Here is a 27,782-nt window from a genome sequence, read left to right on the forward strand (position 1 = left end):
GATGAGATTTGGCAAGAAAGGGAAGTTAGCACCTAGATACATAGGTCCTTTTGAGATTTTGAGTCAAGTAGGAAAGGTGGCCTACGAGTTGGCCTTACCACCTCAGTATCAGCATGTGCATAATTTGTTCCATGTGTCGTTGCTTAAGAAGTACAATCCTGACGCTAGCCTTGTGATAGAATATGAACCTGTAGAAATTCAGGCAGACCTGTCATTTATGGAACAACCGGTTAAAATACTCGACTGGCAAGTAAAGAGTCTTAGGAATAAGTCGGTAAAGATAGTGAAAGTGCTTTGGAGGAACCCTAAGGTCGAAGAATCGACTTGGGAGTTAGAGTCTGATATGCGTTCCCGGTATCCTCATCTGTTCTCTTAGATTCTGGGGACAGAATCCCTTAAGGGGGAGAGGATGTTATGACCGGTATCTTCGTGTAATATTATTTGTGGATTTGGTATAATATTAAAGTCGAATGAAAATATATTCAATGATTGTACGTTTGTGTGAGTGCAAATTTCTGCATTATAAATTTGCTTTATGTAGTATATGATTTTTCAAAGCAAGAGTTTATTTAATTTCTTTATTTTTGATTTATAAGGAATATTCTAAGCCTTGGAAAATTTTTCTTTTAAAAGGTATTTTGTTCACAAATTTTGAAAATGATTTTATAAAGTCTCTAAAAAATCCAAGTTATTTTATGGTATAAATTTTATAATTTTTGAACTTGTATTTTATTTTATAAAAATAAATCATTATAAATTTTAGTTGTCATATTTAGCAAATTACAAGAAAGCCCTTGCATGCAAACCACCCTCTCATTCTTTTCAAGGACAAAGAGGACAATTCCAACCCCACTAACTCTTATTTTTCTAGCCAATTTCCTTCTTTACCCTTGCATGCAAATTGAACCAAGTTCAAGTGGAAGGCTAATCATGTCAATTCCTAATTCCACTCACTTTTGCCAATACAAAAACCATAAAACAAGCAAAGACATGATCATTTCACTTCACTCACCACCACACTTTCTCCTCCCTCCCTCCTCCCTCTCTCACTCTCGGCTTTTAGCCGAAACCCCCCTCCCCATTTTTTTTCTTCATTCCTCAACCAAGCTTCTACTCTTTACACAAGTAAATGTTACTTCCCATACCATGATCACTCATATTTTAAAGAGTTTTGAGTAGAAAGTTTAAGTTTAAAGGTTGCATGTAAAGGTTTTAGTGAAACTCAAAATACAACCTTGATTCTTGTGAGTTTAGGGTTGTTTTTGAGAGGACTACAAGGAATGGATAAGTGCCAAGTCTTGAGAAGGAAACTCTTGATGATTAAATGGCCATTCCCATCCATTTTATTCGGCCATGACCATATGGGAGCCGAATGAATGGTCCTTGAGATCATTCTTGTTGTTTTACTCAAATTTTGCATGTTTATGTGATAATGACTTGAATTTTGTGGTGAAAATTTGATAAAACTCCTTGCATGCTAAGTGATCATCTAGGTATAGCTCATCCTAGGCTTGCATGTCAATTTTATGGCAGAATATATGTAGAAAATGTGTTGTTTGGTTTGCAAAACCCGAGGACATGCATGCATGTGGATTTCTCTTAGAATGTTGTAAGATTTTGATCATTTGGAAAGATTTTGTTAGTGAGCCTTAATTTCAGTAGGAATAATGTGTTAATATTGATTTATGCTTCTTGTTGCATGGTAATAATTCATGGTTATCTTTTATAAAATGCATATCTTGTGGTTTCAAAAACTTAATGATTGGTGAGTTAAGAAATATGATCTCTTTTGTTTTGCCATAATTGTACCTTAGGTAAGGATGATCTCACCCAAGGTTATTTTGAGAATAAGGGAGTTAGTTCAGTAGATTACCATGTATAAGTCTTGGTTTAATTATTGGGATGTTGGTAGTTGAGTTTGTCAAGTCAAAACCTTGGAGAAATGAGAGTTATAGTTTCTGCAGAAAATCAGTTTAGTACCCTGAGGTTTAGAGTGATTTTTGACCATGTCATTGATGTGCACTTTGAGGCCCAAGCCACCAGAAGTTAGTATTGGGAGAATATAAAAGGTTTTAGGAGTTGGTTGGAGGTTTGCATGTCTTTTGGTTAGGTACACAAGTAGAATAACAAAATCTGTCCAGCAGGGGACAGTTTTGTTACAACTTAGAAATAGGAAGATTTGACCATGTCATGGGTAGGCCCTCATTAGGCCCTATTGGGCCTTAGTTAGAGGGAGTGTCAAAGAAGTTTTTCCAACCATAGTTCATAGGATATAAGTTAGAACCATGTGTCACAAGTTAATTCAAGTCAGGGCGTTTTCTGCCCAGAAAAACAGGGGAACCTTGGACTTTTAGCTTAGGCCCAAGAAGGCCCAAGCCAGGCCCTTGAGCCACATCAAGTTTGTGAGATGCCCTTAGGTCAGGAGAGTCTTGTGTAAAAGTTTTGAAGGAAAACTTGTAGTTTAAGAGTGCCTAATGCACTGAAGAAACTATAGTTGTCATTCTGAAATTTGCACCAGTGAGCACTTTCACTTATCACATAGTTTTAGAACACTTAGAAGTGAGTATTAGGTCGACCACCATAGTTGTAAGATGGTATAAGGTCAGTAGAGCTCAAGGCACAAGTGAGGGTCAATAGGTTTTGGATAATTTAGGAAAGGCACAGCGAGTTCGGAAGCCAAAATTAGAAGACCTTGTCTAGTTTAGCGACCAAGTGACTTAAGATGTGAGTCGAGATCATCCAAGCCTAGTGTTGCACTATGGTATATATGGTGTTATTTGGTGTTAATATACGATATGTGAATATGTGGCTATGTGTGTACTTTTGTAATTTAAAAGTGAATATAAAATTAAGTGCGTATAGGCCTAAGTGCCATCCGTGTTTAATTTCAAGTTGTAAATAGGTTAAGATGGTAAGAATATATTATAATGAGGATTATTATTATTATGTAGGATCTCGAGACGAGGGAAAACTTTCCATAAAGGTCGAGTGAAGCTCCAGTTGCTCCAACCAGTCAGACCAGACCAGCCTTTCTCAAGGCAAGTGATTCAACTTGACCTTCGTATTTACTATAAACAGTTCATATATATATTGATGCAATTATCCTGAGTCATTTTGATATGTTTTAAATCAAGCGTATCTTTCGTTTATCCTTGAAATATATAGAAATGCCATGAACCCTCTAGTATGTATTGCAAGTAGTTCAAAAGCCTTTTCATGATAGTTAAATGCCATGATAAAATGAAGAGTTGATATATTACTTGATTGATCCTCTTGATTAACATGCTGATGATTCCTAAGTATTGATATCTCATCCTGATACTTGAATCCCTATAGAACCTTACCTTGAACCCTGAAAGTCAGAAACTTATCAAAGTGATCCCTCATTGATTGATACCCCTCTTTCTTATCCTAAAGCTTGACAAGTCTGATACATCCTGAGCTAAAGAATCATTTCTTCATACCTTAACACCCATAGTATTCATGAAGCTTATCTTCTTGATGATCCAACACCTGTACCTTGACGAGAAACCATTGCTTTAAGCCCAGTTTGGCATTACCCCTTTATATTATCCATTAGTCTCACTAAATTTTCCTGTCCAAGATCTGACACATGAAAACCTTTTGGTTACCCTAATAGAGTAAAATTTTGTAAATCATGGCCCTGAGATTTAGTACCATAATTCCCATGTTTCGAGTTGATCTATAATCCCTTAATAAAAATGTTTATTGTTAAAAGAGATTTTATTATAATTCGGCATCAATTTTTGAAATAAATAAAATATGGGTCATAAAATATGGATTACTTCGCGGCTGATCACCTGCTGTAATCCGTAGCGTCATAAAATGATTTTGATTAAGACATGATTTTAAAATTGTTTTGATACAAGCAAAATGATGCCATCTCACATAGTTTTATCTCTCGTTACCATTGGTTATGTCTTTCCATTGTCATTCTTTAATGTATATCTCGATTTATGTTTTGTGTCGTACTATTAGCACTTGTTGAGCATTTGGCTCACTTCTTGCTTTACCCTGATATTACAGCTAGCAGCTATGGTTAGATTCAAGCAGACTGCCCGTAAGACCTGTGATGCTGATGCTTATGTTCGAGCTCAGGTAGAATAAGTAATAATAGTTTGTGTGAGGACTCGGTACTTTTAATCAGATGTAATAGTTGGTAGTGTTGGGCTGTTCCAAACCCTAAACTGTAAGATCTTGGAGTTGGTTGTGTATTCTTCTTTTAAAATATTGTAATAGTTATATTTAATTTGCTGTTTAAGTTGGGGGTGTGACACAGAAATTAAGGTATTTTTCTTATTTAATTATTTTATTTCGAATTATTTATGGATTAAAATAGGAATTTTTGTTCTTGATGTTGTTTGTTTGATTTGATGGCATAATCATATAGATAATTTTCTCCTGATCATTTTGGTATATTATAAGATGAATTTGGAGTTGAATAACATATAGAAAACGGGGTTTGATTCTCGGATTAATTGAATTAGGGTTTTTAATTACTTTGAATGTTCTTAATCAAAATTGGGAACTTGTGATTCGTTGATTCTGGGTATGATTAACTTGTTCCACTCGATAGATCCTGTCAAAATGAAGTGATTCATGTGTTTTACTTCTTTGTTGGAGGCCGGTAATTTATCGGCGGAAAAGCTCGAAACTTCGCCGGCGATAATGGTGTTTTCGCCGGAAAGTTTAAACAGAAATCTATCTGCAAGCATAATTGTCGTGGTTGTGTTTCTGGGACACTGGGAAACTTATTGGGCTCAAGAACAGGCAGGAATCACCTGTATTTTAGCCGGATTGAACTCGCCGGATAACACTCCGGTGGCCGGGTTCTTTCCGTTCTTGGTTGACCCGTTCGGGTCGATCTTGGATCCGGGATTGACCCGGTTTTGATCCATAGATTCTGAGAAATTTGTTATAAAAACTGTTTTTACAATCCAGCCACCCAAGTTTCAATAAGTTTTCAAATTTCGTACTTTTGTTTTAAAAACGTACAAAAACATGATTTCTGTTTACTTTGTTTTAAAAAAAATGATATTGTTATCACTTTAAAAATCAGAAAAATTATGTATTTAATTATTTTAAATTTAGAAAATTATTTTAATTATTTATTTATTCAAAAATAAATCGAAATTATTTTATTAATTAGTTTTTAATTATTTTAATTAATCGGTAATTTATAATTAATTGATTAATTAATTTAATTAATTATTAATTAATTTTAATTGATTTAATAATTAGATTTAATTATTTAAAATTGATTTAAAAATTCCAAAAAATAGTTTTGAGCTTTAAAAAATTATTTTAAATTATTTCAAGGCTCGATAATTATTATAAAATTATTTTAAAGTCAAATTCGGGTGTTCAAACCCTATTATTTAATAATTAAAATGATTCGGACTCCAATTTTAATTCTGAAAAATGTTCAAAATTCGTAATAAATACCTGGAAAATCATTTTGACCCCAAATCTTCTTTGAAAAATTATTTTGATCGAATACCTTACATGTTATGTGCTACGTGTTCACTGATTGATGCGTTATATGCCTATGTGGTTATGGTTTGACTGTTTTAGTCATAACTTTTAATCCATAAGTCGGATTTGGGTGAAACGAAGGGTAGATAAAAGCTTATGACGTGTTAGGTCACACACACACACACTGTAGAGGGGGTGAATACAGTGCAAAGTACAATCAAATCAAACTTTAATAACTCAAGTAACAGAAAACAAACTTTATTGAAACCATAAATTCTGTTACAGTATGGAACTGTTACCTCTCAGTGATGAACAAATATCACGAGAGCTGCTAGGGTTACAATGAATAATCTTCTCGAATATGATAACACTTATAGTGTAAACCCTATGTCTGTGTTTATATACTACACAGTTACAAGATAATCGCTAATTGATATGGAATATAATTCTGCTTCCTAAAATATATCAATCAGATATCTTTTCTTCCAAGTATTCTATTCTTCATAGAATTCCTTCTTCATGCATATCTCTTCTTATGTTTATCTCGATCTTCTTTCCTTTAATCAGCTACTTTCCTTATCTAATCGTCCTTCAGCATTTAAGTTCTGATATCCAACTTCTGATGATTATCTCCTGATAATATAAGTACTGATATCCTTCAATCCTGACTTCCAGTATAAGTACTGATTCCCAGTTAAGTACTAATTTGTCCTGTTAAGTAAGATCTGAAAACTAAACATAAATCATATTAGCCATGACATTATCAAATATATCTAACAATCTCCCCCAACTTGTAAATTAGCATAATATACAAGTTTAACAGATATTTGATGATGTCAAAAACATTAAGTACAAATGCATGAGAATTAGACTAGATAACTACAACTTACAGTCCTTAAAGCTTTACCAATATTTAACTTCTGATAACAACTTCAGTCTGTACAAATATCAGAATTGAAGCAGTTGTAGATCTTTGACTTGGCTTCATCTTCTGATCTCTCTGATGTCAGGAGTTGTTCTGAGATAGTTCTTCAACAAACATCTCTCAGCATATCTAAGTTCATCAATCATTCTCCTTTTGGCATCTTTAAGCTCTGCAGTATCTTCACCAATTTGAAAGATTGCAACCCTGAGATCATTAATCTTTGCTTTTCTTATATCCTGATCCAGTCTGATCAAATAAGCTTTATCAGACTCAAGATTGAATTCCACAGCCCTATACCCTAGAAAGGTAGTTATAATTTGAGCAGAATTGGGCTTCATTTCAACTATATCACCCTTGTGATCTCTGTACTTTGGAACATATGTGCTGTCAGACTTAACAGAATAAAGTCTTTTCTGTCTCTGAATCTGATCCTTCAAATAGTTTGCAGTAGTTCCTGTCAATCTGTCATCCACTTGAAGTAAGAATAGTACATGCTCCAATTCTTCAAAATACTTCAATGGAATGGCATTTTGCCTTATATGATAAACCCTACCATCTGTCATGAAATACAACAAGATGTATTCTTTCAAGTAGGTATGATAAACCATTTGTACAGATTCCAGTTGATTCAATCTCTCAGGAGTTGCTCCAATACCTGGTTCACTCAAGGAAGTTGGATCATTGGTAGTGTTCTGTATTCTCCTTTCATCAGCACTTCCCAATCCAGTTTTATCTCTTGCTTCCTTTCCAGTAACTACTCTAGCTTCAAAACCACTTATAGTAGTCTTCAAAGGTTGAGTCTGTTTTGCTTTAGTGAATCCTGGTAGGAGTATTTTTGGTCTATCTTCTGATATCAAGTTAACTTGAGCTATGTCAGAGGTTACTTGCTTCTTCTGAATATCAGAACTGACAGTTTCTTGACTCTGAACAACTTGAGCCATGTCAGAGGTTGTTTTAAGAACTTTTCTTGAAGTCAGAGCAAGATCATCCTTTTCATCAGTAATTGTTAGGTCCCAATGTGTTTGTAAAAGGGGGGGTTGAATACAAACAGTATCGAATAATCGAATTAAATGCGGAATAAAAAATGTGAAACAAAATTCAAGTTAAATAAAAATATTACTAAACTTGAAAGGTGTTACAACAACTGTATCGATTACAAGGAATTAATCTCAAATTAATTATCACAAATCTAGAATAAATTCGACATGAACTTTTTCTATTTTTGTAATAAAAAGATTCAAATGCTAAACGCAATTTGAGATTAAGTTCTAGGGATTTTGATCCGCTAGATTGTTACACAAGAACAAGATAAAGATTTCTAGTTGATTGGATTTAACTTTAAAATCTAGAAATTGATCTTGAAGTTGTAGATGAGATGAAATATTTGTGTCTGCTTCTTTTTCTTTATTCTCGAGTTCTGTGTTCTTGATTTGTGTTCTATGTTGGATGGATTATTTCTTTCTGCTACTTCTGTGTCTTTTTAATTCATTCAACAGAATTGAATTGAACTGGAATGACAATCCTATAGCTGGCAAGACTTTCGGTAGGACAATGGATTGAACTAGCAAGACAATCTGATTGAACTACAATGACTTTCGGTATGACAATCAGTTGAACTAGCAAGACTATCTCCTTCCCAGTAGAACTTTCGGTAGGACAATTGAAATGACTTGGCATGACAATCGGTATGACAATCCTGATTGTCATGCTAGTTCATTTTCAATTGTCTTGCTGATTTAAGACTGTTTTTAATCCAATTTAAATTCTGAAAATCCTTAATATTAATTCTGAATTAATTAATCAATTAATTTAATTAATCAATAAATTAATCTTTGTAGATATAATTTATTTTCTTAATTAAATTATATGACTTAATTAATTAATAGAGAATTAATACTAACCTTGAGCAGCAACCAATCTTCTGAATATCTTCTGAAAATCACTGAGAATTATGAATCAATTCCACCACTTCAACGTTGACACTCGATGCACTGTCTGGTTCATGAGTGACTAACTTCCGTGACGTTTCTTCATGTCTTGACTTTGATACTTTGATTTTCTTCAGATTAAATCCTTGTAATTAATGATACTCTGACGAGATCTCTGTCACTTGATTAAATCCACACTCTTGATTTATATCACTGAGGCATGATCAATTTCTTGAACTTCTTCCAGTGAATTAATTCCTCAAGTCTGTAGATGAACCTTGTTTCTGAATCCTTTGACAGATATTACTCTGTGAGATCTCTTTTGACGGTAGATCCACTATTTACTTATTACATTCTTATTTGAGTTGAGTTGAATCCTCGAATATACAAATAGGCTATGACATATGACTTACAATCTCCCCCTATTTGTTTGTTAGACAATAACACACAAATACCTAGAGGATAACTCAACTAACAAATAAGAAAAAGATATAAACTGAAATGCAAAGTAAATAGCAGAAAAGTTCTGGATAACATTTAACCTTTTCCAGATTCCAAATAGATGTTCCTCTAGACTGAACATATCTTCAAGTAGTTTCATCTTCTTTTGTACAACCACATTTCCTGTTGAGAAGCGCATATCTCTCTTACTTCTCCCCCTATGAGAATCAACTGATTAGAGAAGATCACCTTCGTTTACCACCTCTCCCGTACAATAGGATCCGCAGATAAAAACCAATGGTACTCCCCTAACAGCTTCTTCCCTTACTAGAAAATCACCTTGTGTTTACCACCTCTCCCGTACAATAGGATTCGTAGTTACAAACAACAATGGTGTGGTGTAGTGTACATGTTTGATCTTTTTCTTCCTCCCTGCTATTTCTCCCCCTTAGTTGAGGAATCCTCCAAACTATTACTTAAGCTTTTATCTCCCCCTTAAAGAAGGAATGTATGCCGTCGTCTGAAGGAGTTCTCATATATCACTTGGTTGGAAAAGAAATAACAAGTAGTTTCTCATTCTTCCTCACTGTGAGTGTGTGATTCTGTTTAGTGTACCTCACATGTGTTTCACTCTTCTCTCCACTCGTGTTTACACTCATTCTCACAAGTGTATCACTCCTCTCATAGCTCCATACTTCAGCTGTACCTGCAAGGAAAATCACCTTAGCCAACCTTAAGGAGGTCACATGTGGTGCAATGGGAGTTCACAAATCCCCATCCTTGTTAAACTCGTCAGATGAATCTGAGTCATAATCTACAAGTTGCTAGTTTCCCTTTTAGGGTTCCAGATTTGAATTCTGGAAAGGTAAATAATGATCCAAAGAATTTAGCATAAAGATCAAGGTTCTCTTCTAATGTCTGTGAAGATATTTCCTTGTGACTCATCAGGTAATATCTGAATCATTGTCAACAAGTTGCCGATCTACACCTATGTCAGATCCACTATCCGCAGATACATCCAGGGGATTTAAGCCTGGGGAGGTAGACACTGACCACTGACATATGGCTTTTGGATCAGTATCCTCTCCTAACACCTGTAAAGGCAATTGGTCCACTAACGAACCTTGAACAATCGAATCTGACCTTAAAATGGTCGAAACTCTTGTTTCCATCAACTCATCCTTTGTGTGTGTAACCTTTCCTTGTGCATTAAGAATTGTTTATATTTGAGGTGGTGACACTACATAGGATACCTTGGCCGACAGGCAAATTTCAATAGACGCACCCTGTTGAGAGAATGAATCTAGTAACTATTTTTGTGCCTTTTCAACCATTACATCTTTTTGAGAAGATGTATGGGGGTTAGCAGTTGTCTCGATTTAAATACTACTCATCTTTGTAGGAGACAGAGCTACTGGGTTGACTACAGAACCTTTCTTATATGGTGCACTAAGGCACTATCTCCCTCACGCTTATTCATACTACATTTAGTGGTAAGAGAGTGTTGGTTGGTTCTATTTTTGTGTTTGTCTTTACAGTCTGGGATAGACGTTGTGGGTTTTCAATCTCGTGACTGTCAATGAAAGAAAGTCATTGGAGACTGAACCTGTAACACAGAATATATGGCACTATAGAGATAAAATGTATTTAAGATTTATAATGAATGAAAATTATACATTTAATCTTTTGAGAGTAATGATGTACAATAGTGATTTCAAAGGATTTTACATGAAATAAGAAATCACTAATGTAGAAAGAAGTTTGATTTTGTTTTTTTTAATATGAATGGGTTTTTGATAAAACATTGATCACTTAGGGTAAAGTCTAAGTAATTCTCATTCATGTCAAAAGCTTACAAATATCTGCAACATAATGTTAACAACATATCATTGACCGATACTTGCAAGTACTTTAGATACTAATTGTTATGTTGCATAATAATATATCACTGCACATATAAAACAATATGATTGTGCCTAATGATAAGAGAGTTAAAAATATGACGACTCTACTAGTTCATATTAAATAATAACTTCAGTTAGAGTGCCATACCATGTTCTTGACGATTGCTTGAGTAGTACACTAGTTCATACCAACCTGAAGTGAGATTGTGAAGAAGAGATTGCATAGTCCAATAGATCTGCAGCTGCAAAGTCCATGAACTGTGGTGCATTGACTTCCTCTTTTGACTCACCAACCAGGAGTACACTTGTACACATCTTACTAGAGTCCAATTCCAAGTGTAATGTGCAGCAGGTGCCTGATATGTCATAATATTCTCAAGTCTCGTCACTGGTGCTATATGTTAGATGATGCTTCCTGATAATAACCTAGCACACTATACAAAATTTTCAATGATAACATTCCCAGCTTGCAAACAGCCATATCCCTCGGATAAACCTTTGATGTTATCTCCAAAGGTAACCAGGGGGCCAGCTTTCTCAATCCACATTTGATAGCAGGGCTCTATATCCGGTCATATGTCTTGATGATCCACTGTCAAGAATCCACACTTCCGGTTTCACCTATTTTAATGCCCTGCAACACAAATGGATTAACCCTTCTTCGGAACCCAAACTTGGTTGGGCCCGGTATACTTGTAGAACTGTCCTTTGTCAGGCAAAACAACATTTTTAATTTTAATTGTCTCAACTTTCTCAATGACTGAACATTTGACCTTGTAAACAGCCTTAACAAATTTCTGTTTAAGCTTAGGCACAAATGTCTCCTTTCTAGCCTTAGAAGGACTAGCAGTCTTAGACCTATCATGCTTCTTGTTATTCACATGCTGACGAGGAGTAGTCTTATTATTAGAAATATGCTTACCATTAAAATAAGCATACATCATATTAAAAGCACAAGACATACAATTAGAAACACCACATGCTTTATGAGAGTGATTAATAGTAGGAAATTTATGCATGGCAGACATGGCATTTTTGTTATCCAACTCATGTGTGTCTGAGTTAGACTCAGTTGTTTTCACAACTTTGACTGGAACTTTCGACACACTTGACTTGGAAACAACCTTCTCATTAGCATGATCTTCAGCACGTATTTCTTCCTGAATAACAGAAGAGGTCGCATCAAATGGTTCAGCAATTGATGGTTTATAGAGGGGTTCATCAACACCCTTAAGCACATGTGGTACTTCCCTCCCTTTAGCACAGACACGAGGAGGGGAGTTTATGCCTAATTCTCCAATAGCAACATTGTAATCATAACCTATTCCAGATGTTTGATTAACAGATTGCTTACTGTAGAACTCTTTAGCCTTCGAACAAGAATTGAAGTAGGCTCTAACCTTAGTCTCAAGACCGGTGATCTTGTCTTTGAGAATAGTTTCGAGTTTTCTATAACAGTCAACTCTATTCTCTAGAAAAGATACTTATTCTTTTAATTTGTCTTGATTAATGTGCACAAGTCTTAATTCATTGACCTCTTTCTCAAGGTCTGTGATCTGTAAACTTAACAGTTCATTATCACGACGTGCACAATCTAAGTTACCTCTTAGATGATAAACCATTTCAGCATCAGAAAGTTATACCTCTATTCTTGACGATGAAGCTTTTCCATCAATAGCCATAAGAGCAAGATTTCCTTCATCTTCATCTTCACTGTCAGTATCATCCCAGCTTCTTCCCTTTGCCAGACAAGCCCTTTCAGAGTTCTTTCTTACTTTCTTTGGCTTCCTACATTCTGTGGCAAAGTGTCCCAACTCATTGCAGTTATAGAATCTAATGGTGCTCCGATCAACCATCCCTGTTTTGTAGCCACCACTGCTGGTGTTAGAGGATGAAGATCCACCTTTCTGGAATTTGTTGTAGTTGGACTTGTACTTAAGCTTGGGATTCCTCTTGAATCTGACATGGGAGAATCTCTTGACAATTTGGGCCATTGACTCGTCTTCCAATTGCTCCAGCTCTTCCAAGGAATAAAAATCATCACTTGATTGATTTGTAGTAGGAGGATCATATTCTGCTACTAACATATTTTTCTCAGCCTTGGAACACTGTACCATTTTCTCCAATTGTTGAGATTGCTGTTGTTGTTGACCTTCAGCTACAAGTGCAGTAGATGTACTGACCATTCTATCCTTCCCGTAGACTTCCTTCTGTTGAATCTGCTCCAACTCATAGGTTTTTAACACTCTATAGAGCTTGTCCAAAGAAATCTCACTCAGATCTCTAGCTTCTCTAATGGCAGTGATTCTGTGTTCAAGATGAGTTGGCAGTGTTCAAAAGAACTTTTTGTTGACCTCCCTGATTGAATAATATTTCCCATTTATGTTCAGGTTGTTGATCAACGCATTGTACCTCTCAAACACTTCAGTAATTCCTTCTCCTGGATTTGATTTAAAATATTCATACTCAGAGGTTAGGATCTCCAACTTGTTCTCCCTAACTTCCTCTGTGCCTTCATTGATCACCTCAATAGTTTCCCACATGTGTTTGGAATTTTTACAGTTCATCACATGTCTGTTCATCAAGGGATCAAGGGAATCAATTAAAATTAATTGAAGGCTGACATCCAAGGAGGCTTCTTCCTTTTCATCATGAGTAAAATCTTCAGGATCTTTGGGATAGGTTCTGGCTTTGGTGATCACAACATCATCTACTATCACCTCCGGTTCAATAACCATCGGAGTTTTTATCCCCTTCTTTAACAAGTTTGAATATTTGGGATTTGCCACTTGTAAAAACAAGAGCATCTTCTTCTTCCACATAATATAATTCTCTTTATCAAATTGTGGAATTTTAACGGTTCCAACTTTTTGTGAAGTCATTATGAATTTTTGAATGAATAAAAATTCAAGGAGTTGAAAAATCACAAAAGTCTAGGATCTTGATTTGTTCGTTAATCAGAAGGCTCTGATACCAATTGTTAGGTCCCAATGTGTTTGTAGAAGGGGGGTTGAATACAAACAGTATCGAATAATCGAATTAAATGCGGAATAAAAAATGTGAAACAAAATTCAAGTTAAATAAAAATATTATTAAACTTGAAAGGTGTTACAACAACTGTATCGATTACAAGGAATTAAACTCAAATTAATTATCACAAATCTAGAATAAATTCGACATGAACTTTTTCTATTTTTGTAATAAAAAAATTCAAATGCTAAACGCAATTTGAGATTAATTCTAGGGATTTTGATCCGCTAGATTGTTACACAAGAACAAGATAAAGATTTCTAGTTGATTGGATTTAACTTTACAATCTAGAAATTGATCTTGAAGTTGTAGATGAGATGAAATATTTGTGTCTGCTTCTTTTTCTTTGTTCTCGAGTTCTTTGTTCTTGATTTGTGTTCTATGTTGGATGGATTATTTCTTTCTGCTGCTTCTATGTCTTTTTAATTCATTCAACAGAATTGAATTGAACTGGAATGACAATCCTATAGCTGGCAAGACTTTCGGTAGGACAATGGATTGAACTAGCAAGACAATCTAATTGAACTACAATGACTTTCGGTATGACAATCAGTTGAACTAGCAAGACTATCTCCTTCCCAGTAGAACTTTCGGTAGGACAATTGAAATGACTTGGCATGACAATCGGTATGACAATCCTGATTGTCATGCTAGTTCATTTTCAATTGTCTTGCTGATTTAAGACTGTTTTTAATCCAATTTAAATTCTGAAAATCCTTAATATTAATTCTGAATTAATTAATCAATTAATTTAATTAATCAATAAATTAATCTTTGCAGATATAATTTATTTTCTTAATTAAATTATATGACTTAATTAATTAATAGAGAATTAATACTAACCTTGAGCAGCAACCAATCTTCTGAATATCTTCTGAAAATCACTGAGTATTATGAATCAATTCCACCACTTCAACGTTGACACTCGATGTACTGTCTGGTTCATGAGTGACTAACTTCCGTGGCGTTTCTTCATGTCTTGACTTTGCTACTTTGATTTTCTTCAGATTAAATCCTTGTAATTAATGATACTCTGACGAGATCTCTGTCACTTGATTAAATCCACACTCTTGATTTATATCACTGAGGCATGATCAATTTCTTGAACTTCTTCCAGTGAATTAATTCCTCAAGTCTGTAGATGAACCTTATTTCTGAATCCTTTGACAGATATTACTCTGTGAGATCTCTTTTGACGGTAGATCCACTATTTACTTATTACATTCTTATTTGAGTTGAGTTGAATCCTCGAATATACAAATAGGCTATGACATATGACTTACAGTAATTTCTTCATCCTCAGGAGGCACATAAACCTTGATAGGTTCACTGTAACACCCCCAGATCCGGGGTCGGGGATCCGGGTCGTCACGGTCTTTCTTTCCACAATATCACTTCACTTAATTAATAATAATAACCTTATGCTGTGACCCCACACTAACACACACCACAACCCGTTATAGTCTCAGAGATGAAATTGAAATAAGTACAAGTCTTTGAATCCACCATTTAACAGTTATTACAACCCAAAATGATTACTTGATAAATTTACAGTTAATTGCCATTATCTGCCACAAGTTATAATTATACATAATTTGATTCTCAAAGTACATGGTCTGAACTACAATAGATCTACCTCTGCAGCTATAGCAGCTACAACATCATCGGGAAGACGCAGGACGCTTCCCACGCGCTTGCGCTGGGTCTGCTGGAGTCTGGCCATCTCTCCTAACTGTTGTTGTGTGATGAAGAAATAAAGCAAGAGTGAGCCTTACAGCTCGCAAGATAATACATAGTGATAACAATAATATAAGTATCTAAATGGATACTTAATAGAATCTCTATCATGTGTAAGATAATTACTTACTAGATATAAGTAAAAATAAGGAATGAAGTTACCAATACTTCACTACACTTATATCATTTATAAAGCTACTTGAACTACCACCGTTCAAAGTATTATAAGTTTTAAAAAAAAAACATCCCTTAGATGAGACCACAAGTTAAGACTTGAATAGATTCAATCTTTGAAATATTTTGAAGGAAATGAAGTTTTGATATACTTCATTAAGTCCCGATATATATATACACCTATATATATACATACGTTTCCTGAAAACCTCTGTCATGTAAAGTATGAACAGAATTGCAATATCCAATAAATTTGGAAAGGAAAGAATTTTGGCATAAACCAGATATCTTGCTGATCAGGCAAAGATACCAATAAGTAACCTTTTCTACTAGTAGATGGATGAATCCCCCACCGGTCATCACCCTGGCCACATAAGGACCTTGTGCTGGACCGCCACCCGGCCTCTTACGCGTTGATGGACTGCCACCCAGCCACTTACACTTTGATAGACCGTACCCCGGCCTGTCGCTTATGCCGACTCAATTAGATGGGCTTACTTCCCGAACATTGGGAAAGTAATCAGTTCATTTATCAAAACAGCAACCTTGTTGCGAATATAAAATACACCATAGAGCCGGATCCCTCAGGTTTTGAGCGAGTATTTAAATCCCCTTAAAAGGAAGATCTTAAATATAAAAATGAGTTTTGGGATCCGCTCTAACTTTTAAAAATCATTTTGAAGACTCGAAAACACTTTAAAGAGTGTTTGGAGTAAAGCTGATTTAATGAAGTAAATCAGTCCCCAGTATATTTAGAAAATGTCTGAATATTATTATTTAAATAATATTCCCATAAAGAATAATCTTTATAAAAATAATTGAAGTAGAAGTATTAAAACTTATACTTGAAACGAGTATTAAATAACCAAAGATATACTTATACGAAAGTACTATCTTTATTTGAATAATCGAAAATAAGTTTGATTATTGACACCTTATTCTTTAATAAAATAAAGAATATATTGCAGTAATAAGCGGAGTCATAATACCTCGAATGAATATTATAAATAATATTCATAAAATAAAGGAGTCATACATCCTCAAATGAATATCCAAGTAATATCCAATAATAATATAAAAGAGTCATAAGCCCTCGAATGAATATTCAAATAATATTCATTTAATAAAATAAAGTTATCGAATAAACCTTATTCGATTAATAGTTTTGAAAACTATAACCATATATATATATATATATGTATATATATACATATATACAAAATCTACTCGGGATCCTCGACTCCCGGTTTAGAAAATATTTCCACCTTTTGGGTCCCTATACTAAGGGTATATGCAAGTTACCGCTATCCTCTAGCATAGGTATTATCAACTGAATCAACAGATATATATAGCAAGAATACGAAACATGCATGCATATATATATATATATATATATCATAGCAGCATGCTTCAATATATTGCAACATTTGCTAATTAACCAACATGCATCTATCGCAAGATAATGCAAGTACATATATACATCACAACAACAGTATAACGGGTAGAAAACTTGCCTGAGCGACTTGGGGTGATAAAAGGCTCGGGACGAGTCTGGTAACCTATAAACAACAAGTAAGTGGAATTAAACCAAAATCACTTGTAAATCTATACTTTAACTAACTTAGACTCTAACGCTTGTTTTGCGCTCACTGATTCGCTTAAGTCACTCGGGTACCCTCGGCTCCACCATTTTTAATAATTTAACCTTTACGAGTTTTAAAGCGATTCCTTCACGAGTGTCTTACCAACTTCCTAACACACTTACCATAAATGTTTCATACATTAATTAACCCTTTTTGGTCTTTAACCTACGTTTCAAAGTAAGGCGAGGGGAAAAGTTTCGTTCGCGAAACGCCGTTACTTGAAACGGTCGTTTCTCCTAAACCGTGCATCGGAATCGAACGAACTACATGTCAAAACGAAGCTCGTAACATGAGCTATCTAAACATGGCAGTGGTCATAATCTAGCAGGGGGTTCTCGGGTCCTAATGCTATGCACAAAAACAGTCCAAAGAAAATCGGACGTTACGACGGCTATGTTTACGCGATTTCCAATATTTTAAACCATTCAAAACCATCCCAAATCAACCTCAAATCCAACATACAACCAACCTCCATCCTTATCACATCATAACAACCCCAACCAATTCAATTTAATCATTCATACTTATGCCTAAACTTAACTTTAATCATACTTAAGTTCTTTTAATCAAAACCACAACATTTACCATTCCATTTCACTACCATTTCAATCCCAAACTCTAATCACAACAACAAGCTACAATATCATCCTACTAATCAAAATCATCTTATAATATATAGGAATCTAGGGTTTGGAGATGGTATACCTTCCTTGAAGTGGTGGGAGGAGCTAGGAAGCCTTAAGAAGCTTTGAGAAGTCTTAAGAATGCTTGGATCTTCAAGAAAAACAAGAAAAACTTCAAGTTAAAAACTTGAAAACACTATTCATAGTCTTCTTCTTTGATTAAATGAAGAAGATTGAGAAGGAATTAATGGCTTAAACTCATGATATAGCCCTAACTAAGCATGAAGATGATTAGGGAATTTACTCACCAATTTAGGAAGCTTGGATCTTGAATTTTTGAAATTTCTTGCCTAATGAATAGTGAAAAGCCGAGAGCAAGGATGAACAAGGCCTTGGTTCTTTTTGATTTTTGATGAAGAATGAATTTACTTGGCTTGGTTGCTTTGCTTTTGTGTTTGATTTAGTCAATTACCTTCTTGCCCTTGAATTTGTGTGGTTACAAAGCCACCACACCTCCTTCCTTCCCATGTCATGCTTGTGTCATCCTCATGATGTCATCCTCCCTTCCTTGTCCTCTTTCTATTGGTTGGATGACATCATTCCCACTAATCCCTTTGATTAACTTCCTAATCGTTTGCCTAATGACCGCTGATCTGTTATACGGTTCGCTTAACTTCGTTCTCGTTTATCGTTTGAAGGATCATACCCGGGATCTTATTACTTAGTTTCCCTTAACCTTTCTCAATACATTATATTCCTTTTTATGATCCTCTATTATAATCCTTTAATTTAAATCCTTTTTATCATGTTATCATATACTCAATTCTCTCCGTATCTTGTGGATTTCCGGGAAAAACCAAAGTGTTCGGAATTGGATTCTGACGATCTTTACATACACTTATATACTACATAGAGTACTAATAATATCCCAGAATATCCATAACAGAACCCCTACATAGTGTGGCGTGAAAAGTTTTCTCATTCAGCTAAAACACTATTCACAAGGGTTACAAAAAGTTGAAAATTTTGGGGGTTATTACAGTCTCCCCTCCTTAAAAGGATTCCGTCCCGGAATCAAACAGAAAACAAATGGGGGTACTTTTCTAGCATTGTGCTCTCTAGTTCCCAAGTTGATTCTTCTACGTTATGATTCTGCCATAGTACTCTGACTAGCTTGATCACTTTGTTCCGAAGCACCTGCTCCTTCTTATCCATAATCCTTACTGGCTTCTCCACGTAAGTTAGATCTGGCTGCATATCCACCTGCTCGTACTCCACTATGTGCCTGGCATCCCGATGATACTTCCTTAGCATTGACACATGGAACACATTATGAACTTGTTGCAAATAGGGGGTAGGGCTAGCTCGTAAGCTAACTTTCCAATCCGTCTTAATATCTCAAAAGGTCCAATGTATCTAGGGCTTAGTTTTCCTTTCTTCCCGAACCTCATTAATCCCTTCCAAGGGGATACTTTCAGCAGTACTAAGTTCCCTACTTCATATTCCTTGTCCTTTCGGGCTAGGTCTGCATATTTCTTCTGTCTGTCTTGGGCTGCCACAAGTCGCCCTCTGATAAGATCCACTATATCTTTGGTCCTTTGGACCACTTCGGGTCCGAGCATCTTCCGCTCTCCTACTTCATCCCAGTATAAGGGAGATCGACACCTTCTTCCGTACAGGGCCTCATAAGGCGGCATTCCGATGCTAGCATGAAAGCTATTGTTATAAGAAAACTCGATCAACGGCAAGTGATCATCCCAACTTCCTTTAAGGTCTATTGCACAGACTCTCAACATATCTTCTAGTGTCTGGATGGTCCTTTCACTCTGTCCATCCATCTGGGGATGGTACGCGGTACTCATATTTAACTTGGTCCCCGCACACTCCTGAAAGCTCCTCCAAAATCTGGAGTTGAACCTGGGGTCTCGGTCTGAGACAATGGACGCTGGGACTCCATGTCGCGTCACTATTTCCTTAAGGTAAATGTCCACCAGTCTATCGATTGTGTATCTCTCATTGATAGGAATGAAATGAGCTAACTTTGTCAGTCGGTCTATAATTACCCAAATGGCGTCGTGATTGGCTTTCGTCCTTGGCAAGCCTACAACAAAATCCATCGCTATCTGTTCCCATTTCCATTCGGGAATCTCCAGGGGTCACAAAAGTCCACTGGGTCTCTGGTGCTCTGCCTTTACTCTTTGGCAAGTCAAACACTTGTTTATCCATTCTGCTACGTCCCTCTTCATGTTGGGCCACCAGTAATATTCCTTCAAATTCCTATACATCTTGGTACTTCCCGGGTGAATGGAATACCTTGAACTATGGCTTTCATCCAAAATCTCATCTTTAAGTTCTTGAACATTCGGAACCCAAATTCGGTAGGAGTACCTCATTATCCCTTTATCATCTTTCTCGATATGGATCTCCTCTCCAGTCATTGACTCTCTGCCTTCATTCATTATTTTCTCCTGGCACAATCTGATCTTTTCCAATAACTCTGGCTGCATTGAGATCTCAAAAAGCTTTTCAGTTCCGGTTCCGGTTACCTTTACTTCTATTTCCATTCTCTCAAAATCCCTTATCAACTCTTCCGAAGTCGTTATCATTCTGAGTCTTTCCTTTCTACTAAGGGCATCAGCCACCACATTGGCTTTCCCTGGATGATAGAGAATCTCACAATCATAGTCCTTGATTAGTTCTAACCATCTCCTCTGGCGCATGTTGAGCTCTTTCTGCGTAAATATGTACTTGAGGCTCTTATGGTCTGTGAAAATCTCGCACTTCTCTCCATACAAGTAGTGCCTCCAAATTTTTAAAGCAAATACTATTGCCGCGAGCTCAAGGTCATGAGTAGGATATCTAACCTCGTATTCCTTCAGTTGTCTCGACGCATACGCAATAACTTTACCGTGCTGCATAAGCACACATCCTAATCCTTTGTGCGACGCGTCACTATATATCACAAAATCTCCTTTTCCGTCCGGCAATGCCAATACCGGAGCCGTTATCAACCTTTTCTTTAATTCCTGAAAACTGTTCTCGTATTTCTCCGTCCATTCAAACTTCTCTGTCTTACGAGTAAGTCGTGTCAAAGGGGCTGCGATCTTCGCAAAGTCCTGAACAAATCTACGATAGTAGCCGGCCAATCCTATGAAACTCCTTACCTCTGTGGGTGTGGTTGGCCTTTCCCAATTTGAGACCGCCTCTATCTTGGAGGGGTCGACCAATACTCCTTCTTTATTGATCACATGTCCTAAAAACTGTACTTCATTCCGCCAGAATTCACACTTCGAGAATTTGGCATATAACTGCTCCTCTCTGAGTATTCCTAGAGCTATCCTCAAATGCTCTGCATGTTCTGCCTCAGTCCTTGAGTAGATCAAAATATCATCGATAAAAACTATCACACACTTGTCCAAGTACTTCTTAAATACTCTATTCATTAAATCCATGAAAGCCGCTGGGGCGTTGGTTAATCCAAAGGACATTACCAAGAACTCATAATGCCCATACCTGGTACGGAACGCTGTCTTGGAAATATCTTCGGGTTTAATCTTTAGTTGGTGATATCCAGTTCTCAGGTCGATCTTGGAAAAATAAACAGCATCCTTTAGCTGGTCAAACAGATCGTCTATTCTAGGCAATGGGTACCTGTTCTTTATGGTTAGCTTGTTCAACTCTCGATAGTCGATGCACAACCTCATGCTCCCATCTTTCTTCTTAACAAATAAAACTGGTGCTCCCCACAGAGACACACTGGGTCTTATCATACCCTTATCCAAGAGTTCCTGCAATTGGATAGCTAATTCCTTCATTTCTAACGGGGCTAACCGGTAAGGTGCTTTTGAAACTGGCGCCGTCCCTGGGGCCAACTCAATAGCAAATTCAATCACTCTATCGGGGGTAATCCCGGAAGGTCTTGTGGGAATACATCTTCAAATTCGTTGACTACTGGAATATCTTGTAAGTTGGGCACCTCCTTCTGCGTGTCCACCACATAGGCTAGGTAAGCCTCACTTCCTTTTCGTAGCATCCTTTTGGCCTGGGCCATGGTCAAAAATTTATGTGCCTGCCTCTTTCCTCTAAATATAACTTCTTTCTTCCCGGGGATATTTAACTTAACTTTCTTCCCTTTACAGTCTATCTGAGCATCGTTGCTAGATAGCCAGTCCATTCCCAAAATCACATCAAACTCCCCTAATTTAAAAGGAATCAGATCAACACTGAAAGATTGCTCCCCTATGCCTATCTCACAGGCGGGGTGAATCTGGTTAACAGGAATAATTTCATGATTGGCTATTTCTACTTGTAAGGGTTCTATCAAGGATTCAGCCTTAAGTCTTAACTTACGCGCAAGGTCCTTTGATATAAAAGATTTAGTTGCTCCCGAATTAAATAAAACATTTGCACTGACTGAATTTAGAGAAAGGGTACCTGCTATCACATCTGAATCTTTCATAACATCCTGGACTGTCATGTTGAAAGTCCTCGCAGTAGGTGGCTTATTAGAAGCAGCCCTGCTTGCTCCCGAAGCTGCTGGTTTGTTCATTGGGCATTCCCTCTTCCAATGACCTGGGCGTCCGCACTGATGACAAGTGGCGGTTGGAATGACGGCAGGGGTTGATGATGGGCACTTATTTGAGTAGTGGCCTTCCCGACCGCACTTAAAACAGGTTACAGGCTTTCCTTTACACTCACCAGTGTGATTCCTTCCACATATGTTACAGGCTGGCAATGGGGGTCGAGACTGGTTAGAATAGGACATTCTTGGCTTCTGGCCGCCCTGGCTCACACTCACACTCATTGGCCGCTTAAACCCAGTGTTCTTTCCCGGTAGGGACACTGCTCCTCGATTAAATCTAGTTGGGAAGCTCCTTCCTGCGGAACCTCCACCCATGCTCATACTTTTCCTCTTTATTCCTTTCTTCTCTCTTTCCTTCTGCATCTGTTCACTTCCAACTTCTACAATCGTTGCCTTTTGTACCAGAGTGGCATAGTCCGTAAGCTCAAGGATTGCCACCCTATTCTGAATCCACGGTTTCAGTCCCTGCTGAAACCTCCTAGCTTTCTTTTCCTCGGTGCTCACAAACTCCGGCACAAACCTTGATAACTCAGTAAATTTCGCTTCGTACTCTGCTACAGACAAGTTATTCTGCTTTAGCTCCAAGAACTTGAGCTCCATCTGGTTTTCCATAAACCTCGGGAAATACTTTCCCAGAAACAACTGACTAAATCTCTCCCAGGTTATAATAGCATCTGTCTCCATGTTTTTCTTGGCCTCCCACCAGTAGTTAGCTTCTCCTTTCAGAAGGTAGGTAGCAAATACAGTCTTCTGTGCCTCCTCGGTACTCAAAATCTCAAAAGATTTCTCCATTTCCTTTAACCATGCCCTTGCCTCAACTGGGTCGGCTGATCCGTGGAACTCAGGGGGCTTAAGGGACTTAAAAGCCCTGAAAGAGTTTGCCACAACATTGTTACTTCCTTGAGGGGGTGGGTTGGGTTGACGTTCCAAATTCTGCCTTAGGAGTTGCATGAACTGGCCCATGGTATCCATGCCTGGGTTTGGTACTGGTTGCTCAACCTCGGTTTCTCCTTCTTCAGCCTCTATCTCAAATCCCTCAACATCATATGTTTCCTCTTCCTCTTCATACAGGGAGTCATCCTGTTCCACATAATCCTCATCTTCCTCTTTACTGTGCTCCTGGTTCCTATCATCCTGGTTATGGCTTCCCTGGTCTTCAGATCCAGGGTTCGCCCTAGTTCCAATCTTTCTTGGCGGCATGATTCTGATAATAATAAAAAAAATTATTGGGAAAATTCAACGTTAGGTCACAATCATATACAACATTGTGCCTTGCACAGCTCTTATAATGGGGAGAACGTATATTGTAATTCTATTATTTTAAGAAAGTTCTAATACGAAGTGCAGTAATAATAATGATAAAAACAGTGATCCCTTCACTATGGAACTGAACCGAAAGGAAACAAATATATACATAATGCGAGAAATACATAGTTTGATCTGGTCAAAAGTACAACAGTGCTACAGTCATCTGTCCCAAAAGTGATACACAAGAGTCTATCTGTCTAGTCAGAAAAAGGGATGCTATATACAAGTCAACTATCCCGGAAAATTGGCTCTTACTAAGGCCTCGGCTAACTAGACAACTAGACTATTCCATCATCAATCCTGAATCACACACCGGAGCGGGTCAGCTCCCATACCCTTTCCATCGCACGACTGAAGATATAGTCGGCCTGCCACCTGGAGATCCTACCATGCCTGTCCTCCTGGAGCGATCTGAGCCTCGCTCGGGATATGAGCTCTATCCCCGTAAGCTCCCTCCTCAAGGATCGGCGTATAGAAGCCCTAGTCTCATAAGCTCGGGTACGCCTACCCGCCCTCTCTGCATCCAACTCCCTCCTGGCCTCATCTAATCGGCCCTCGGCAACAGCCACTCGGGTCCTCAGAACATCCTGAACATATCCATGTGCTAACGAAGACTGCCTGTGGGCAGGGTCAAGAGGTGGTGAATCCGGAGCCGCTGAGGGTGCCTCCTCGGTCTGCCTAGGCTCGGAAGTATGGGTCTCTAAGCTGTCATCATCAGGAATCCAAGATAGTGGTGGAGGGGTAGGGGCTCTGACCACCGGAAGTGTGGGTAATGGGGTACCAGCATACACTACCATAGGTCCAACATGCTCCTCAGCTACTGGGACCTCATCCAGGTCCTCCTCATCTGGAATAGCAATAACCTCTGTCTCTGACTCCTTTGAGGGGTCCTCCTCATCTGAAATAGCAATGACCTCCGTCTCAGGCTCCTCTGAGGGGTCCTCCTCATCCTCCTCCATCTCAGGCTCCTCCTGATCCTCAACATCTAGCAATGCCTCATCATGCTCACGCTCGAACATCTCAGGGTCCTCTATCTCAGGCGCCTACACATTAAACGAGCTAAGTTACTATCATGATACTTATAAGGGTTCTCGTAAGGGTTTTAACTGTCAGCACTACTTTAAGTAGTCCGACCATGAACTTGGCAAAAGTTCTTATTATCTTTGTGAGTTTGTTATTATATCGACGCATCATCTCTGAGGTTTATAACGCTTAGCTCTGATACCATTTCTGTAACACCCCCAGATCCGGGGTCGGGGATCCGGGTCGTCACGGTCTTTCTTTCCACAATATCACTTCACTTAATTAATAATAATAACCTTATGCTGTGACCCCACACTAACACACACCACAACCCGTTATAGTCTCAGAGATGAAATTGAAATAAGTACAAGTCTTTGAATCCACCATTTAACAGTTATTACAACCCAAAATGATTACTTGATAAATTTACAGTTAATTGCCATTATCTGCCACAAGTTATAATTATACATAATTTGATTCTCAAAAGTAGATGGTCTGAACTACAATAGATCTACCTCTGCAGCTATAGCAGCTACAACATCATCGGGAAGACGCGGGACGCTTCCCATGCGCTTGCGCTGGGTGTGCTGGAGTCTGGCCATCTCTCCTAACTGTTGTTGTGTGATGAAGAAATAAAGCAAGAGTGAGCCTTACAGCTCGCAAGATAATACATAGTGATAACAATAATATAAGTATCTAAATGGATACTTAATAGAATCTCTATCATGTGTAAGATAATTACTTACTAGATATAAGTAAAAACAAGGAATGAAGTTACCAATACTTCACTACACTTATATCATTTATAAAGCTACTTGAACTACCACCGTTCAAAGTATTATAAGTTTTTAAAAAAAAACATCCCATAGATGAGACCACAAGTTAAGACTTGAATAGATTCAATCTTTGAAATATTTTGAAGGAAATGAAGTTATGATATACTTCATTAAGTCCCGATATATATATACACCTATATATATACATACGTTTCCTGAAAACCTCTGTCATGTAAAGTATGAACAGAATTGCAATATCCAATAAATTTGGAAAGGAAAGAATTTTGGCATAAACCAGATATCTTGCTGATCAGGCAAAGATACCAATAAGTAACCTTTTCTACTAGTAGATGGATGAATCCCCCACCGGTCATCACCCTGGCCACATAAGGACCTTGTGCTGGACCGCCACCCGGCCTCTTACGCGTTGATGGACTGCCACCCAGCCACTTACACTTTGATAGACCGTACCCCGGCCTGTCGCTTATGCCGACTCAATTAGATGGGCTTACTTCCCGAACATTGGGCAAGTAATCAGTTCATTTATCAAAACAGCAACCTTGTTGCGAATATAAAATACACCATAGAGCCGGATCCCTCAGGTTTTGAGCGAGTATATAAATCCCCTTAAAAGGAAGATCTTAAATATAAAAATGAGTTTTGGGATCCGCTCTAACTTTTAAAAATCATTTTGAAGACTCGAAAACACTTTAAAGAGTGTTTGGAGTAAAGCTGATTTAATGAAGTAAATCAGTCCCCAGTATATTTAGAAAATGTCTGAATATTATTATTTAAATAATATTCCCATAAAGAATAATCTTTATAAAAATAATTGAAGTAGAAGTGTTAAAACTTATACTTGAAACGAGTATTAAATAACCAAAGATATACTTATACGAAAGTACTATCTTTATTTGAATAATCGAAAATAAGTTTGATTATTGACACCTTATTCTTTAATAAAATAAAGAATATATTGCAGTAATAAGCGGAGTCATAATACCTCGAATGAATATTATAAATAATATTCATAAAATAAAGGAGTCATACATCCTCAAATGAATATCCAAGTAATATCCAATAATAATATAAAAGAGTCATAAGCCCTCGAATGAATATTCAAATAATATTCATTTAATAAAATAAAGTTATCGAATAAACCTTATTCGATTAATAGTTTTGAAAACTATAACCATATATATATATATAAATATATATGTATATATATACATATATACAAAATCTACTCGGGATCCTCGACTCCCGGTTTAGAAAATATTTCCACCTTTTGGGTCCCTATACTAAGGGTATATGCAAGTTACCGCTATCCTCTAGCATAAGTATTATCAACTGAATCAACAGATATATATAGAAAGAATACGAAACATGCATGCATATATATATATATATATATATATATATATCATAGCAGCATGCTTCAATATATTGCAACATTTGCTAATTAACCAACATGCATCTATCGCAAGATAATGCAAGTACATATATACATCACAACAACAGTATAACGGGTAGAAAACTTGCCTGAGCGACTTGGGGTGATAAAAGGCTCGGGACGAGTCTGGTAACCTATAAACAACAAGTAAGTTGGAATTAAACCAAAATCACTTGTAAATCTATACTTTAACTAACTTAGACTCTAACGCTTGTTTTGCGCTCACTGATTCGCTTAAGTCACTCGGGTACCCTCGGCTCCACCATTTTTAATAATTTAACCTTTACGAGTTTTAAAGCAATTCCTTCGCGAGTGTCTTACCAACTGCCTAACACACTTACCATAAATGTTTCATACATTAATTAACCCTTTTTGGTCTTTAACCTACGTTTCAAAGTAAGGCGAGGGGAAAAGTTTCGTTCGCGAAATGCCGTTACTTGAAACGGTCGTTTCTCCTAAACCGTGCATCGGAATCGAACGAACTACATGTCAAAATGAAGCTCGTAACATGAGCTATCTAAACATGGCAGTGGTCATAATCTAGCAGGGGGTTCTCGGGTCCTAATGCTATGCACAAAAACAGTCCAAAGAAAATCGGACGTTACGACGGCTATGTTTACGCGATTTCCAATATTTTGAACCATTCAAAACCATCCCAAATCAACCTCAAATCCAATATACAACCAACCTCCATCCTTATCACATCATAACAACCCCAACCAATTCAATTTAATCATTC

Source organism: Apium graveolens, chromosome 7 (genome assembly GCF_009905375.1).
Source record: "Apium graveolens cultivar Ventura chromosome 7, ASM990537v1, whole genome shotgun sequence".
In the NCBI taxonomy this organism is placed as follows: domain Eukaryota; kingdom Viridiplantae; phylum Streptophyta; class Magnoliopsida; order Apiales; family Apiaceae; genus Apium; species Apium graveolens.